We start from the raw sequence: 16,220 nt of genomic DNA, 5'->3' as shown, positions 1-16,220 counted from the left end.
ACCAATCCTGCGCAGGGTTAACGAGCAAACAGCCCGCTGCTCATCAGGCCAGCTAATGAGTTCTCTCACGCAGACCTATCACATGACCTCTAGGGTCACATGACCCATCAAGCCCTGTCTGCCTTTCCCTGAATCAACTGAATATTTCATTTAGCTGCAGATTAACACCAATCAATTAGTCATCAGAGCATGGGCCAGAATCAGTCGCCTGGAATAGTACACTCATAAAGAAGTTCAGGGGTGAAACCTGCAGTCTGCCCTACAGCGTGACTGTCACTGCCCTCTGTGAGATATTAGCCACGATGATGAACAGGGTTAGATTGCACCAGCCGTCCATAAGGTCTTACGCTGAGGAAACTTCTCACTAAGTACTTAGTAGCTACTAGTTAGTTTGTAAGTAACTTTGTACTGAAATAAAGGTTTCAAATGAGTGTTTTCAAAGTGATGCTAGAAGAAGCAGTTTTACAAAGAACCTTTCAGTGAACCAGTTTTTTCTTAGTGTGAATAGTTTTAATAATCTGAAAACCCTTTTTCCACTATAAGGAACATTTTGTGGAACCAATGGTTTCTATGGACTAAAAGTCTGAAAGACAAGACGTAGCCTAGCTAAATCATAAGCTTTCCAGGAAGAAAAGTGTAGTGTCATACTATGACATCTTTCTTCATTGATCCAATAAGCAGGTTTCAAATGTGTAAACAGCTGTTTAATAGCCATGGAATTACATTTATCTTATGGTTGATGTATCTTACAGTTGCAGTTTTGCCACACTTAACTGTGTCAATGGTGCATTTTCATTAAAATATTATGCATAAATGTGTGTCAGTTTTGAAAGCTTTCCATTTATGTATGCTTTGTTAGGATAGGACAATATCTGGCCAAGATACAACTGTTTGAAAATATGGAATCTTGAGGGTGAACTAATATGAACAAACAATGAACAATTGCAGTTTTATTTGCTAACATTAACAAAGATTAAACAATTCTTTAAAAATACATTAATAATTGATCATTTTAGCTCATCCATTGATGACAACAATTGAGATCTTGTAAAGAGTTACCAGTAACACTTTAGTATAGAGACCAATTCTTATTATTAACTAGTTGCTTATAAGCGTGTCTATTAATAACATATTGGCTGTTTATTAGTGTTTATAAAGCACATATTCTGCATGACTATATTCTACATCCCTAATCCAATACCTAAACCTAACAACCACCTTACTAACTAATAAGCAGCTAATTAGGAGTCTATTGAGTCAGTTGTTTGATAATAACGAGAATTGGCGTTTTTTTACTTTTCAGGAAATATATCTGAATGTGAGGAGCGCACATGGATGTGTGTTGCCACTAGGAAGCTATTTAAATTTATAACATTCTCTCTCTTAAATAGTGTACAACAGAGCCAGCAACAGTCTAAAGTATCATAATGTCTAAGGTATTGCCTAAAAATGTGCTCATTGATGTAATCTAACCATCTGTCATTTTATTCCATCTGTTACTCTTTATATGAGTCTTGCTTAAAGATTTATTCATTATTTGTAGATTTTTAATTTAAATGTAGGGTTACATTTCAAGTAATTTGCATACAACTAAATATTTTAACATTGCAAGTTGGCAACATAGTAAAACTGGTGAATTAGTAAAACAGTCGGACAAGTTGTTATTAGTGGTACCAGTGGTTAAAACACCCCAGAAGTGAAGATTTGAGTGAATGCATGGACACGATGGACTGTGATGACTTGCAGGTGTCAAACACAAGAGCGATGGTAGAAAAAAATTGCCTCTCATTTCCAGTAGTTTGCTCTTGAGTGGTTGTCCCCACTTATTTGTCAAGTTTGGTTACATAAGATGTGTGTATGCAGGCTGTCATTAACTATTTATGTTGAATTAGTGAGGTGACTACTAAGGGTCAACAGCCTGACGTCAGGATTAAGTGTCACCTTTTTGCTGCTGGGCCGATCAGGTATCAGCGCTGTTTTCTCCATTGCCTACGCATTCGCAAATCTGCTGCATCTACTGCGCGTCTCTGGATAAACAAGAGAATGAAAGGACAAAGGCAGAATTAGAAGGAAAACAAATGTTTCTTCACCTCTCAGAGTGTAGTGGGGGTGTGAATATGTGATTTGATGGGATTATGTGGATTTTTAAAATGAGAGGGGGTGGACTCAAGCCTTCCCAAAATCTTTGCGTGTGTGTATATGTGTGTGTGTATGTTTTTAACCTTGTCTTGTGGCACATGTATCCTGTGTTTTAACAAAGAATATGACATGTCTTAAACCCAAACATAAGAGAATGTCGGCATTATAGAAATCCCCAGAGACGGATTCTCCTCAGTAAGATCCAGAGAATGCCTTTTCAAATTAAAGACCCTGCCAGCCATATTGATTTGTCTGTTTTTCTTCTCCCAGAAGCACTTTTGTGAGATTTTTGCACACCACAGGAAGTAATTTTGACCACAGGAATATCAGAGATACATGGATCTTCAACAGTTTAAACTTCGTTCTTTAAGAATTTGATGCAGTCTGTTTGAACTTGAATTATACTACTGTAACACGTTTAATTAACCTAAAAATATTGTAAATACTTTATTGCTTCTGAGTAATGAAATATTCTATACTCTTATCCTGTATAGACCTTATGTAGCTCCGCCCCTTTTAGCACCATGCCTTACAGTTTGTACATCCACAGAGTGAAGGTAAGGTCATACTAATTTATGAATGAACTGCTCATTTTAAAATCTTCCCGGACTGCTGACATTGGTTATTTGTTCACTTTAATTAACACTTTAATTAGTAAATCCACTTTAAAAAGTTGTTGTTAATATGAATGGGCACAATTTCAGTATGAATGCATTCCTGATATGATAAGTATATTGTCTATATTGCAATTGTACACTATTTTGTCCAAAAAAGAAAAAAGAAAATACTAAAATCGTTAATCCAGTTTTAAATGCAACAAGTGAATGTAGGCATCACATTAGAATCCCCTGATAACTGATATGGAACCACTATATTATGCATCCATAAATATGGATATACATCATAATGATCAGGGTTATTGATACAGTCCCAGTTAAGACAAAAATGATCTGTGTACAATTTTGCAGGGAAAGGCTGTTTGTATCTGTGAGTTTCTCTACGTTTTCTCATGGATGAGAGAAGTGGTGTTGAGTATCCCATTCCCAGGCTGTTCTAGGGTGGTTACTGTCTGTCTGAACAATAACGTGGGAACTGACTCTGAAATCTATCAGATAATGACCCATCTCTGTCAGAGGAGAAATTGCCAAGGAGTTTGCCTGCTTTTTGTGTGTGGCTTTTTAATTTCATTCTCTCTCCTTCCCCCACTCTCCTCTCTAAATTCTCCTTGCCTATCACTATTAGAAAGTTTATCCGACATTACATGCAACAAATAACTTTATCCTGCACCAGCATGAATTTTACTTGTGCAGGTGTGCCATAACTTCCCCTCAAATACTTCCTCTTCTCCACTGAGCCAGAAGCTCCCAGGGGAGGTGATCAGGTTATTAAATATGAATGGGAGAAGGGAAGGGGCGGTATATATTCCCTTGAATTTTTGTGTATTATTAAGCAGGTAGCTGAATATGATAGTGCTGGCTGTCATGTCTTTAATTAGGGGCTATTTTCCATCAGCTCGACTTACAGTGGAGCTCTGCTGTTCATCTGGAGTTCACACGGCTGCTGGCCACCACTTACTCATTTCATCCAGTCACTCCCACCAACCTACCTCCTGAAAAATGATGTACATTTAAGTCAACTTGCATTATTTTACAGGTTCTTATCTTATCTTATCTTATCTTATCTTATCTTATCTTATCTTATCTTATCTTATGGATATATAGTGCCATTTACATCCATCCAGGATCACCTGATTTTTCTGATGACTTCTGGTGGTGATTAAGTGTCTGATTAAGTCTCAGTGGATCATTATTTCTTTTTGAGGTCATTCTAATATTTTGGATGCCCACCTGTTATTTAATCTTATGAGCGATCGATATCACCGTGCTGATTTTCCCACAGTGCCATGGGGGAGTCGGTTCAACACTTGCTCACAGGTTGTCACAACAGTTGAGAATGATGGTGTTATTTTGTGGGCCTTGCTGTTGTTTATTGCTCGGTTTGGGGTATTTCTAATGATTGTTGTTATTCAGCTAAATGAGGCAGCATTAATTAGCATGCGGCTGATAATTAGGCTCCACAGGGCTGTAAAAGAGAAGAGGATGTGTAGGGATAGCAGAATACAGGTGGACTATCTGACAAAACCAATATTATGAAGTCCATTTATGCTTATTGTGCAAATGATAATAATTTGCAATGCACAGTATATCTTGTTATCATCCAATATTCTATTTTTTTTATTTATTTACTGCATTTTCTTTTCATTTATTGGTATTGGTCTATGTTAGTAATGTAGCCTAATTGTTCATGCTCATTTCTATTACCTTTGCTGTCGATTAAGGGTTAACCTGTTAATCTAAGGTTAACAATACTAATTTAATAACTATATACTAGAAAAAGTAATAATCTACACTTGTAGAATATATATATATATATATATATATATATATATATATATATAATTATTGGCTTATCATATCAAACTGAATTTTTGATTTATGATATGCATCTCTAATAACATAGTATGAGTCAACTCATCTGTATTTGATGTCCATTTTCTATGAAGGCCAGCAGGCAGCCATCCATTATGGCCACTGGGGAGTTTACAGTAAATAGTTGCTAGCTAGAAGCAGCCCAGTACAGATTTATTGCTGCAATGTAACAGTAATGATGACATAGTTGAAGTGCTTGTCACAGCAGGCAAAATACTGTGCTGAAGTCCAAATCACATGTGTAACATTCCCTAAAACTTACAACACTACAGATGAGTCTCCAGCGCTCTCAGTCAGAGTCAAAGTGAGTTGCTCATGGCTTCGATATCTCTCAGTGTCACACAGGCTCACTTTTAATGAGATGATTTAAACAAGTCTCTCCTCTCCTTTCCTCTCTGCTCCTCTCCTCTCCTCTCCTCTCTTCTCCTCTCCTCTCCTGCTCTCCTCTCCTCCCTCCTGCTCTCAACATTGTGTTGGTCTATCTGATCCTGGGCTCTTTTGTTGCTCTTTGAAAAGCCCGACCCGACACTCATTATTTTCTCCTTTATCTTCCTCTCTGACACTCTGATTAGGATGGTCGGGTTTGACAGTCGCCTCCACATAGATCCTATCCATTACGCTGTCACCAGGGGCAGTGTGTGTGTGTGTGTGTTTCCATGGGTTTGTGAGTGATAATATCTGTTTGTGTGTGTGTGTGTATGTGTGAAGTTACTGAAAGCACATGCACAGGATTAAAGAGAATTTATATATTTGTGAATATATTTACATAAGCCTATGTTTCTGTTAAGCTACAGGTGTATTTGTTATCATAATATCTGTGAAGACAGAAATATTAAACTGAAGGTTATTTAATAATTAATACAATTTAAATATCTATTATATAAAATATGCGGACACATTTATGTGTTCCGTGAATATAGATGTTGATACAGATATGGCATTTAAAGATGTATATATGAAGGCAGAAATATAGAAAGGCAATGGCAGCTTGTGTCTAATGCATACAGTATGTGTGTGTATATGAGAGGGAGTGTTTTGAAGGCTAAGTGTTCAGTGTCAACAAAAAGTGTTGTGTGAGCATCAGGAGCCCATCTCCAGCTAATTACGCCAACCTCCTTGTTAATTAAATCCTTGTTAGAGGTGGAGGCAGAGAAGCTAATTAAACTGCTCTCTCCTTTCATAATTGCGGGATGATATAGAATCTGTGTGCAGGACTGGGGGAAGCACCGTAATTCTCCAGTGTTGTTGTGGATGGAGTGAATGTGTTTGCTGTGCTAGTATTCTGGAGTGGAGGAGAGCAGACTGTGTGTGTTTTTGTTCAGTCTCTCTCACTCACTCCACATCTCTCTATTGCTCTGTCTCTCTCTGGAGGGTTCGGCCCGCTCCATTGTGCCAGGAGGTGGAAGGGGAATAGGCAATATGAGTGCATGGTGCTTTGCTGATGCAGCCAAACTATTTTGGGCTATCCTCTTGGCTGTCATTTGTTGTCAAATGACCTAGTCCTGGATCTTTTGTGTTGCTGTAATTGTGTGTGTGTGTGTGTGTGTGTGTGTGTGTGTGTGTGTGTGTGTGTGTGTGTGTGTGTTGGACAGGCAGAGGCGGGAGGTGAGAGAAGAAATACTACTTGAGATTTTCATTAATTGGTAATGCATAACAGTCAGTACAGAATTATATTCAGTTCTGTTTTGTAAATCGTGAATGCTTACACACACACACACACACAGACACACACACACATATATGTGTGGCTGATCAACCAATGAATGACTCAAATTTGGGACCCAGTCTGACTTTTTTCTTTTATGTTTGACAATAATTCATTGATTACATGGCCACTGATCTGAATTTGTGTCATTATATAATAACCCAATGAGAATGACAAGAGAACAATGACAAGGAAAATGCACATTATTTAATTTGGCTATAGCATTTTTATTTTTTATTTTTTTTATTTTAGATAAATGTATAAATAAGTAAAATGTAATGGATGATTGAAGATTGAAGATGAAATTCTGATACTTTCACATTTCAGTATTTTAGATACAGGCAGCCCACATACTACTAATCACTGTGGTGCAGGAAAACCATTTATTCATAAATACATTTTAGGAATTTCCATTTGCTTTGTGTACCTTTATATATATAATATATTCCTAGCAATATTAAAAGACTTTGGTCTTTATGATAAAGCTGGCAACATGATGCGGTGTGTTTCATCTTTGGTCATGAACATATTCAGTTTCAGTCAGTTTGATGAATAAGTCATTTCTCACAACTGCCCATTTTTAATAGCATATGATCTAACATCTTTAAATAAAAGCTGTCCTTCTTTATCCATCTCCTATTCAAATAAACCTCAGCCTCATGTTGGAACCATTTTTGTGTGGGTTGTTTTCAGCAGTAAGTCAATTAGAAGACTCTTCCTCGTGTAATATTGTCTGTATATACTGTATGGATTGGTTGTGAAAGCCGTCTAAAGGATTGGCTGCTTTGTGCTAGCATGCTGTACTAATACAGGATTTTTTTAGTGGACAGTGTAATGAGAGCATAATATTATCCTGAGCGTCAAGCTAAAGGAAAGATTATCATGGCATTATAGCTGTAGAAATATTATGAGGCTTAAAGAACTGAAGGACGAAAGCAAGTATTTTACAAAGTTATGCACTCATATTATAGCTGAACTTAAATTTACATTTACCCAGGATTTATGGATTTGTTTTTTTTTTGGTTTGTTTTTACACATTTATTTTCTCATCATGTGTAATGGTCTGAATGTCATTCACTCTTAAATTGCATTATCATAACCCAACAAAACAAAATATAATAAACAATGTTCACCTGACTTAATGGAATATGCATTTTGAGGCAAAGTAATTATCTGGGTTTGCAGGAAATAAATGTGTTATTTTACTGGATGGGACTAAAATAAATTTAAACATTAATGGGTCCCTTGATTTGCATCAAAATAGTGTGTTATTGTCCCTCAGTGTGGGCTGATATTGGATGTGCATTTCTGTCGTTCCAAACACTTTAAAATTTTAAAACGCACTGCAAAGTTAAATATGCTGATTAGAGGCCTTATCTGCGACATGGCCCATCTCATCACTTCTGTCAATGCCTGCTTCATTTAAAAAAAAATGCATTTTAAAAACCCAGAGTGGGTAATCGAATATAAGTGAATTAGTGGGTGGCTTTCCCCCCCTTCCCCCACAATTTTAACCTCAGCCAGTTGGCAGAAAATATAGCAGTAAGCAAAATTTAGTGGAGGCTTTTTAGAGGACCCCGCATCTCGGGGCATGAGGGGGCTCCTTAGAAGCTACTAGTCAATAGGAAATTTCAAGACATAAATGAGAAGCGAGAGAAAAGAGAGAGAGAGCGAGGAGGGAAGAAAAGGGCAGGTGTAGGTAGGGGGCTTTGATCCACTCAGACCTCCTTTACAATGATGACCTCATTTCAAACGCTGGGAGCCAGGAGAGGGAGAAGGAGGTGCTCGACTGTGACACACACACGCCAGCGCACGTTCACACACTCAGAAAAGTGGTGGGGTACCGCGTTGACCCTTTCTCACGAAAAAAAGGCACTGGGGAGGCGCCTTCTAAGGGACAGGCTACTTCCTGCTATCCTTAGGCTAAAATTGCGCCTCCTCAGGGGTTTAGGGCAGAGCGAGGGGAAGCATGCTGGGTCATTGGCTGGTGTTGACTTTATTGCTGAGAGGCTTTTCGGTGTGTGTTGTTAGCGTGTCAGCTGTAATTAGTGTTGTGTAGTGAGGGTTAAATGAGATTACACAGTCTTCAGACCCCGCTGCTCAGCTCATGGGCATGTTAAATAGCCATTTCACACACACACACACACACACACACACACACACACACACACACACACACACACACACACACACACACACACACACACACACACAGTCACAATTCCAGCATATTCCAGTCACTGACAGAGTTGGCTTGTAGAGTGTTGGCTTGTTTTGTGGAATATATGTACAGAATATTGCTATTGCTTGACCTGCATAATTACATCAATGCATTTGGCAGATGGTTTTATCCAAAGAGCGTACATGTTAATCAGTTTCAAAGCATGTTCATTTTGCTGGGTATCAAATCCAGATTGTGATCTACTGTTTGAGATACAGGAAAGCACATAGAAGAATTACTTTTCCTTCCTTCTATTTGAAACGTTAAAATGTTTTTAAAAATGGCTAGTTACAAATTATCACAGTTATGGACCGTTTTTCTGTCTTCTGCTCTGATTTATTTCCTGTGTGCCCATATTTGGTTATGTCCCTTGTCTCGTTTAGTTAACCACCATCACCTGTGTTATCCTCATTTACCAGTGTACTTAAGTCCCCCTTTGTCAAAAGTTTAGTGGCCAGTTATTGTATGTGGTTATGTGTGTGGACGTTTCCTTCATCATTCCTTATAGATTTTTTTTTTTAAATAATAACGATTACTGTCTTTGTCGTGCGCTCTCTGTCCTCAGTTCAGCACATACCACGACACAAATAAAAAATTGTTATAAAAAATATAAAATCTACAATTCATGAAAAAAAGTTAAAAAGTTGTGGTTAAATACACTCCCTTACGAAAGGAAAATATATTTACCAATATATTTCTTAAAATATATTGTGATATATTGCTATTTTTTGGAAAAAATAAATATTAAATCCCATATATAAGAATGTATGCCTAATATATTACATGATATTTTCCAATATACTGCAATATATTTTTGTTTCATAAGGGCTTCCCAAAATCATGTTCTCATGTTTATTTTTGTAATGTGTGAGAAGTTTTCATGGTAAAGGTTGAGTGAGTTTACATGATTTTTTTGTTGTATGTGAACACTTTTGAATCCAAATAGAGTCAGTTTTACTACCACCATAATAATCATATACAGATTTTTTACCTGTTAGAGACACACACATTTAACCCAGTAGAGATGAACACAACGCAGAGGAAGGATGACTGGCAAAGTCACTGACATAGCAAATAATTAAAAGTGAAATGAAAGTGAAGTGACATTCAGCCAAGTATGGTGACCCATACTCAGAATTAATATTTAAGATTATTTAATGCATGAGTTCGGTGAGGCTATCTCACTGTTATTTTTCATTTAGCTGGGGCAGTAATGAATGTATTGTAAGCCGCATTAGTCTCATGCTGGAAATCCTCATATTGAAGGATAACTTTTTCTGCCTGTGTGTGTAATAAGATTAAGGATATTAGGAGAGGTGTGAGCCATGACCCCATGAGGCGATGAGATGGGGGATTATGCCCCCTCCCTATTCGAAAACGAACTTTATTTCAGTACTTACATAGGGCCGCTCTGATCACACTTTCAAAGGCTACAAATGCGCTTGTGGCTGATGATACAACTCTTAGTGATGATCTAATTTCCAGTGGCATGTTTCATAACACCAATCTTTTGTGTTCCGTTACAAAATAGCCGCATAACGCATTAAAAATGTCACATAAAAGTGATGACATTTGTCTGATGGCTAAGAATGATGGCTCAAAGACTTGATGGATTCGCATTCTTTTGTTGCAGAGCCTGAATGCTGTGGAATTTGGCATTAACAGCAAATGCAATTAGCTGATACAAAAAATTACTTTCACCAACTAGGACCAATAAAATGAAATTCAAATTACTCACCTTAGTACCACACACAAAGCTTTCTAAGTACTTTATAGAGAGCCTTGGGACAGCTTGCAGAAATTCCCTGACCCTAATAATAATTAGAATAATTAGAAAATACAATGTTGGCTGAAAAGTTTGCTGTCTCCAAACTGGAGTACAGTTATGTCAAAGTTCTTGATGTGGAGCATCACATCATCGCGGCTCTCATGCTGTTTCTTCAGAGCAGTGAAGGCTGCAGTGGCTTTATCCGGCAGACCGAGGAGTGTCTGTGTAATTCTCAGAAAGTCAAGCATAGCATCCGTCACCAATAATAGGTACAGCTGAGAGCTCTGGTGCTAACAAGGCCTAAGTGGGAAAGTGGTTAACAAGGAAACCATCGTTCCATCTCTCTAATGCCAGCCCCTTCTTTTCCTTCCTTCCCCCAACCAACACTACCCCCTCTCCATCAGCCCTCCATCCACTGCATAGCAACCATTGTGCCTTTAGCTCATACTGAAAATGACATGTTTACTCTTGACCAATAGGACTGGTGTAGTATATTAAAAGGCATAGCATTGAAATGCATTAGCGCCGTAAGATCTGTTCATCTTGCGCCCTTTTCTCCATCATGAAAATGTTCTCACTATTTCTCTTTGCTTACATTTTCTTGTCTCTCTCTCTCTCTCTGTCTCACCCCTTTGCCTGTTAACATCCCCCTCATCTTCTTTGCCGTCCTCTCTCCCCCCTCTCTGCCTTTCTCTAGTGTTTGGGGGTCTTGCCTGATACCCATTAGCGTTAGGGCTTATTACCTGGGTAATGAGCGACACAGTGTCTAATTAGCCGGGGCTTGGAGAAACTGACATCACTCCAGCCCTGGAGCTGCCACTGCCATTAGCAGAGCTCCTCTAAGTGATCTGTCTGTGGTCTGTTAAAACCATTACATTCATTATGGATCAATCAAAGGAAAAGGTGTTGCGGCTAATTGAGGAGTGGAACAATGCTTAAAATCTTGCCGTAATTGATGGGTAAAAAATGAAAATAAGAAAAACACCCCATCGATGTCTGGATAATGGGTATATACGCTCTCTGTGTGATGGATAGATTTTCTTGCATAATGGATGATTGGTTTCTGAGTGAACATCCTGTGTCTTTTAATGAAATTATCTTCAGCAATACCTTAACATGTCCAGTGAGAAGAGATGCAGCATTATTTTAAGCTTACTCAAGTTAACTTTTCTTTGCAAATATTCCTAGAACTATTAACTGTTTCTCTATTAAGTATAAACCATAATCTATTCACACTTTCCCTGTTTGTTTTGTAGTAAATTACACATTGTTGCAGTTTGAGTCATTTAGTAAGTTCTGTCTCTCATAATAATATTCATAACAATTAATTTATATGATTATTATTATTATTATATTTTGAATTATATATATGTATTTTACAAATTTTCATTACACAATGTTGCAAATTGACTCATTCATAGTTTTGTACATTATATCAACAATAATAGTAATAATCATAACCAAATATAATTATTATTTTATATTGATTATTATTTAAATTCAAGGTTTAATAAACATTAATTGTGATGCATTTACATGTTGTAGGGTAAACGTCCCTATTAAGCGCACCAAAATCTACACTGAGACATTTTTAGTGCACAAGATATTGGTTTCAGTACAAAACGTTTATAGTATTAAAAGTATTATAAAGTATTAAAATAAAATATTAATCTCTCATGCAAAATATTAAATTTTATTTTAAATGACAAAAGCATTTCAATTAAGATATTTATCAAGTTCTAAAAGTCTGGCTGTGCTTAATGGGTGCATGTTTGTACACTTTAAGCACACCCCTGTTCCCATTAAGCTCACATCATGTTTTATCAAAAATTCTTCTTTATTTTAAGATAATTGTTTAAAGAATAATTGTAAAAATATATTTTTTGAAGGTACAAAGTCAGTCACAAAAATCACAAAAAACAGGATTTTGTTTTGTTTTGACCATCAGTTAATATTTAAAGTGTTTATGAAGTATTTACATAGACATTCAAAAATACATTTCATGTAATATTTATTAAAATGAAAGGATTTTGCTAAATAAATAGTCTAGGTCATGTAATATGAACAAATATTATTAACAATATCTATGAAATTATTCTTTTTCTTATTGATGTCACTCTAAAGCTGTGTGATTTTCATAGTAGTGCACCCTTTAAGCTCACCTTAAAATAATATGAAATCTTTAAAAATGACAGCAGTGTAAAACGACAGACCAGCAGTAAACTGTCAATTTATAATATTATAGATGTAAAACCACAAGCCAGTAATGCCTGTGAAGTAATATATTATCATAGCACATATGCAGCTAGTCAGCTAACTGTGTTCTGTAGCATCTGTGCTATGCTAAAACTATGTTTTGGATCTTATGTAATTATTTCCCACATCCAAGTTCTTGGTTTTAATATGCAAAAGTCTGAACATTAATATCTTCTTTTTACAATATTTAGTGAAACTTACCCAAAATAAAAGTTTACATATTTAAAAAATGCACATTTAAGGGGCTCCTGATTTGGTGAAAGTTTTTAGACAGCTTTCAAAATGTACGCCAGGCAGTGTGAACACATGGAGACTCATCTCAGTGTGCAATAATCAGGAGGTTTATAGTAACAAACATATCCATTGGTTAAAACATCAAGAAGGACAATAATTTTTTTGCTTTTTATAATCTGAGCTCAAATATGGAAGTGTGCTTAATGGGTACGTAAGCTTAAAAAGATACATTTACCCTAATACTGAAAATTGTCCAAATGTCCAAACTGTGAAACTTGACTCAGAGTTTTGCATGGTATAAAAACAACAATAATATAAGTAGTAGCACTAGCAGCAGTAATAATCATAATAATTAATTATAATAAGGTATATACATTATAATAAAACATTTTTGTTTGTATATTTTCATTATGTATTTTATAAATGCTATAATGCATTTAAACTTTTTATTACTGAAACAGTCCTTACCAAGTGTTTTTTTTATAGAGAATTTGTTTTGTTTGTTTTTTGGGACATCCAGCTTCTCTCTGCCACATTTTGTCTTTAATTTGAGAGATTTGGTAAGTTAGCACAACCAAGGCTGGTGAAGTTGATGTATTTGATGGCAGGCTTGGAGAGGAAAAGAAGGACCTCTTCAGACTTAAAAGCCCCCACACGCTTTTAGACTTGACCCCACAATTTTTCTTCCCTTTTGGTCTCATGGCCTCATCTCTCTCTCCTTTTTTTGAGTCTTAAAACATACGAGGCAGCAGACAGCTCTGGACAGAGATATGAGGAGCCTTCAAAGCCATGTTGTGACTGCTGTTTCATCTCAGTACAAAGGGTTATGCCGAAATGTGTTCCGCCTTTCAGTATATTTTGCATTTATGCTAATGATGCATAAATCAACAGGGTGTTTTTTTTCGGCACCACCATATGAATCTGTAAACAGACCGAGAAAGTTATGCCATCAAACAGAATTTCACTTTTACCATGAGCTGCGGAAATTTTCTGTGATTCAAATCATTCATTTTTTTTATTTCCTACTACTTTTTTCCCCAGTAAACTAATGGCTTCAGCCTAACCTTGTAAAATAATTCAAGCAGATCGAGTTTGCCTAAGGAGTCAATTTAACACTGATAAAACTTGATGAATTGAGTTACCATTCGATTAAACTAAATGATCAGCAAACATTCGTGACTTCACTCAAACTAATCCTCATAATGAGAGTGTAATTGCCTAAAACAAGCAAATAATTCCACCCAGCAGAGCGATATCGACAAATACTAATGAGGCCTGCTAGTGAAGGGTTACTATGTTTGTTTACACAGGAGAGTGAGAGAGCCTGGGAAGAGCTGTGGCAGAGGGAAAAAAGGCAGGATTATTTGTAATTATGTGTGCCAAGTGTTTAATGCAACAGATTGAACACAATAGCAGAGGCAGAATCAGCTGCATATGAGTCCTCCATTATCCTGCAGTGGTGAAGTTGGGAGACAGATTGCCGCCGTAAGCAACACAGACAGGCTTGACACCTGCTCGCTGCTCTCCCGCTCATGCCACCACTGGGGAGAGGAAACCTGATTAACCGCGCTGTGCTAATAGAGAGAGGAAATTAACACAGCGGTATCCTTGTGAAGGAGAGCTATACTCAGAGAGGGGTGTTTAACCACTGGCAGCCAGAAATGCCATGGTGAGAGATTAATGAACTGTGCACTGATGGAGCTCAGAGTCGTGCTGTTGATGGGGCTCAACAAGTCTCTGTTTGGGGCTAATGATTCGGTGAAGACACTGCACACACTATGGCGTTGGATAGCGCTTTCCTCCACTGCCGAGCATGAACGCACATTTCGGCATAAAATTAAGGGAAGTTAGACATGGATAAACCTAATCGCTGCCTGTTGCCATGTAATTACTTTTCATAACACTGCTCATTATATGCTAGAGCATAACACTATTCAATATATTCATTGCCATTTGTTGTGGTTGTTTGGGTAAATCTGTTTAAATATGTGTAGTTCCTATCAACATGTTGAAGTTCGACCTGTGTTTAATATGTATGAGGGAGGGAGAAATGAATTCGATTGAGTGTGCAGAATCAGAGTGACTTGCGAACTGACTCAGTGTCTGAGCGTGATGGTTCGACTCTCCCGCAGTGCTTGCCTTTAGGTATTCACAAGTGACAGGCTTTCTTTTCATTGGGTATCATGAGGTATTTTGATCTAGTGTAGACTGTATAGAGTATATCCATAAAGTGGTCATTACAGCATTTAACTTGAATCCCAGGGAAAAACCTGCTTGGAAAAAAAATGCTATTAGATATTTGCAGCTGATGGAAGGACTTCATGCTTCAAGTTTTTGGAGTAGTGAGATGGTATTTGCAGTCAGGTTAAGTGGGTTTGTGGAATAGCAATTTAAATGTTATCTTGCACATGCAGCACGCACATATGTTTTATGTGTTAGCCTTACTGATTCCCTGCACTTTATCCTACCTGAAAAGTTGTGAATTTTGATGGCCGGAGGGAGACTGAAAAGATGCCCAGGGTATTAAGAGAGGACAGAGGTCATCACTAGACCGGAGGCAATGTAAAAGTGTGCCATCAGATGGCAATGACGTGTCTCTCTGTGAGTTCATGTATACTACAAATCAACAGCTTTCCACTCTATGAAAGCCTGTCAGAACCATGTGGTGGCAAGCTGCTCCTGCTGCTGCAGCCCAAAGCCTTGAATGGCATCAGAAGGCTGTTAGATTCATGTTTGCAGCTTATATTTTATAGTTATTGGATATATGCACTATTTTGACAAAGTTGTGCCATGTAGTCATACTGAGCAATTGTTAACTGGAATAATAATTTATTATTTTTGTAATTTTATTATGCATTATTCCAGTTTAAGGATGTATTTCTGCTAGATTGAATTATTACAATATTTAAAAAAATAATTAAAATATACATTAAGCAGAAATATATATTACGTTTAACCAGTATGTAAATCTTATGTCAAATAAAAATGTATACATATATGGCTGTACTATGTAAATATGCTCTCGCTAATCTTTTAAATACACTTATATAGCACAAAATGTAAGGCCCGGCTGTAAACAGGCTTTGTGGGATCATGAAGATAAAAAACTTTTCAGGACAAGACTGTATGAACAGCAGACTTAGTGGCAAAATAAAACGATTGTAAAAAATGTGTAAAATGTATTTATGCATTAGTCTATAGTCTGCAAATATTTTTTGTGCAGGGAATGAGCTTGTTTTTTTTCTTTCTTTTTCTTTTTTTTTTTTTCTTTTTTTTTTTTTTAGCACCAGCAATAAATAGCCTAGCAAAGGTGCTTTATATTACAAATATCCTTAAATCCTGACGAATCGCATGTTAAGGGAGAGTGAGAACGACCGGGTTAATTAAAGTTATTGAGCGTAATGCTCT

Source organism: Carassius carassius, chromosome 19 (genome assembly GCF_963082965.1).
Source record: "Carassius carassius chromosome 19, fCarCar2.1, whole genome shotgun sequence".
NCBI classification, from domain to species: domain Eukaryota; kingdom Metazoa; phylum Chordata; class Actinopteri; order Cypriniformes; family Cyprinidae; genus Carassius; species Carassius carassius.
The sequence above is the reverse complement of the archived record's forward strand: the minus strand, read 5'-3'. Positions refer to the sequence as shown.